The sequence below is a fragment of the Ambystoma mexicanum genome, chromosome 1q (genome assembly GCF_040938575.1).
Source record: "Ambystoma mexicanum isolate Mex_15411 chromosome 1q, UKY_AmexF1_1, whole genome shotgun sequence".
Lineage (NCBI taxonomy): Eukaryota > Metazoa > Chordata > Amphibia > Caudata > Ambystomatidae > Ambystoma > Ambystoma mexicanum.
In genome coordinates, this window is record NC_090922.1 from 77,150,148 (window position 1) to 77,153,806 (window position 3,659).

Genomic DNA, 3,659 nt, shown 5'->3' on the forward strand with positions numbered 1-3,659 from the left:
TACCTTGCCAGGCTACAGGGTAACAAAGATGAGGCCCACGTAAAGACAATTTTAACACTCTGCACAAAGAACAGAGACCCTGAAGCTCTCCAGACACAAAATGAACCAGTTGCCCAAAACGGGCAACAACATAACAATTCTACCCACACACCGTGGGTAATAATGAGCAGCGCTCGGATATCAGAAGGTTTGTAGCGCTATATAAATGCCATATCAGGTAACCAGTCATGAGACAAAGGGTAACAAGAACTCAGTACCCGGATACGGGGTACAACAAGGCGTGAACATGCCACCCAAAACAGGGGCAGGCCAAGGACAGCACACAACAAACCATATTCCCAACAAAGAAAACTGTTTCTCCTCCAACTAGAAACAGCCACCCAAAATGGAGCGAGCCAAATATTTCTGTATACATAGAATAAACATGAAACCCTGAAAGAAGGTCAGCTTGAAACAAAGGCCACAAGAAGGAGAACCCGTTGAATGGGATCGCCAGCTAAATACAGCTATCCAAAGATGCAGCTGGCCAAATAGTTCCGTATTCGCGGAACAAACACAGAACCCTGAAACGGGGCAGCCTGAAACAAAGGCCACAAGAAAGAGAACCCGATGAAAGGGATCTCCAACTAAATACGGCTATCCAAAAAATGGAGCTGGCCATATATTTCTGTATACGCAGAATAAACACAGAACCCTGAAACGGGGTCCAAAACAACATACAACTAAGGAGAACCTGTACTCAGGGGACCGAGTTGCAACAACACTACTGAAGTAGTGCAACAGATCCAGAAAGCAGGCACGGAAGGGGGCAACGACAATACAACAAAAGAAAACGGAAGCATCCAGGACATCGGGGGCCAGCGGTGAGATGCCAGGTGAAGAAGGGGCGACGACACCAAAGCCACACGGCAAGGTAAGTAAGATAGCACCCACACAGGGCACCATATGACACAGATCCCACACACCTTCCAATGGCACAATCATCCAGGGCCCCGAAAGTCACACACAGGCAGGCAGACGAACGTCGAGCCAGCCCTACAAACAGTTCAAAGAACTGTAACAAACAGCTAGGAGAGGTCAGACAACCTAACAATCGGGTACCACAGCAAGGCGAGCGCCTGACAGCCACAACTCGCATAGAGGGTGGTCCCAGAGTTTCAGTCCAGTTCATACCAAACACAGCCCAACAGACCCCAAACATCAAAAGATGTACGGGCTAACATGGAAAACCCCCACAGAAAAGGAGAGCCGGCCCAATTAGCACTGCAACAACAAGCGAGAAATGTTCCAGACCATCAAGACCCTCCGCAACATGCAGGTAGTACCCAAGCGGATGACCAGTTTCGCCAGTGGTTTGAGGTGGCCGAGATTGGAACGGAGCAGCATCAACACAGGTGACAGATCAGACAAACACAAATTAGGGGCCAGAATAAAAACCCCAGGTTTGCCGCTAAGAGCAGCCTCAGTAACAGATAGAAGAGCTATCCCCTAAACATAACCGCACCCTCCAACACGGTCAGCGAGTCAGATAGCGCAACAGGTAGAGCGTGCACCCTGACATCAGGGCTGGGCCTGCTGAAACAGGGCGAACCCCGGCAGGGCCAAACTCAGCCTTTCAACTTTTTCTCAGGTTGATAAAAGAACACCACACACCGTGGGAAAGTAGCAGCTCTCAGATACCCAAGGGTCTGGTAGGGCCGCATTAGTAACAAAAACAAAACGTGATGCACATGTGTCCAGAACAGAATAGAGAAGGAAATCAAGAGAGGTAGCGGGACATACAATAAATATGGTATATTTGGTAAAAGAAAGGCCATTAACACACGGCAAGTCAGTTCGACAGTACACCAAGATGTTTGAGAACTGGGTCACAGCCTACCAGGCAGCAAAAACAAGTGGAGGAAAATACAAGCAAGAATCAGAAGAAGACAAAAAACCAACAACTGAAGCCGGGGGCTGCAAGTAGCACTGAACCCAAAACGGGCTCTACAAAAATAATAAACAATGAGGTTTAAACACCACACAACACAACCGGCCAACGCCAGAAGGCCGGGGCCAGGGTGGTACAAACAGCACCGAACATGAAAACAGGTACAACAAAAAATTAAGATGCAGTGGGGAACAAACACCACACAGCAAAACAGGCCAACGCCAGAAGGCCAGGGTCAGGGTGCTACAAACGGTGTCCAGACAAATGGTCGAATAAAAACTGGTCGAAATTAATTTGGTCGAATAAATATGGTCGAATTACAATTATCTCGAAATGCATTTTGGTCGTTTGTATTTTTTTTGGTCGAAATGCAGTAAACTACATTTGTAATTATATATATGTATTGTGCTTTTGTAATTGCTTTAAACATTGTACAGTAATACAGTTTGTATTTGTTATTTAAACATTGTACAATAATACTTGTTATTTAAACATTGTACAGTAATACAGTTTGTATGTGTAAGTTTTTTATTTATTTTTATTTCATAATACAATTCTTTAGTTATTTATTAAATAAATATTTGCAATGTAATTTTAAACAGAACAAGTTATAACTGTGTTTCCAACTTTTACCGCTAGATGGTGCTATTTCACTATTTTTTAATGCTATTGTAAATCCAACTTTAATAAACTTTGTAACGCATGACGTCGTACGTACGCAACGTAGACGCCATTTTTGAAGTTCCTTCTTCCCTGTAGGATGCCTGTTGCTCGCGCTCCGGACCTGCTTATGGATTATTTTTTTTCCCTGTATTTTTTTTTTATGGATTTTTCAATGTTTTTTTTTTCTTCTGGATGGATTTTATTGCGTCGGATCGTGTTTTTTATGGGTTTTTTTAACGGATCTGCTTTTTTCACCAACGGAGGTTTTTTTTTTGCAACTTCTGGATCACTGTCTTTCTTTGGATTTTAAATTGGATTTTCACTTTCTGGATGCATCTTTTCGTTTTGTTTCGTGGATGGATGTTCAAAAGGACTTGATGGATTTTACATTGGATTTTTGCTTTCTTCTTGCACTTTTTCATGGAATTTTTTTGGTGGAGTGATACATCAGTGGATTCGGTGGATTTTACATGGGTTTTTTGCTTTCTGGATGCTCGTTTTCATGCACGGAACCGGAGTTCTCTGTTTGGTGAGTTCATTCTATTTTCCTTTAACATTTTAGATGATATGCTACTGCTTCAAGATACTGTATTGGCTCCGTTTTTTCAAAATTCTGCACTATGCTCGATATCCTCTCTTCATGGTCTCTGTATTTTCTTTTTGCCATTTGTCGGTTTTCGAGTGACAGTGTCGGGGACAGCTTTATTTCTTGTATATTTTGTTCTTTTTTCAGACTTTTAAGGAAGTGCCATAATGTTGGGTTGTGTGAATTGAATTCTTTGTTTATCCTGCTGTGCCATCCCTCCTGTACGTTGTTCGTTCTTGGGGTTTTCTTAATGACTGATGTGTAGCAATTCCAATTTTTAATTTCATATTTCCCTTTTCGTCTTGTTCCATGTCTCGTAAGTTGCCCAATCCATGTGTTTTCCATGTAGTCTAGTAATGTGCTTAACTGTTCGTCATGATTAGTATAGTAACTAGAAGCAATCAAAGTGTCATAATACGTAGTAACCATGTCCTCTCTTACAAATGCTAATGCGTATAATCGTTTGATTTGGTGCTGAAA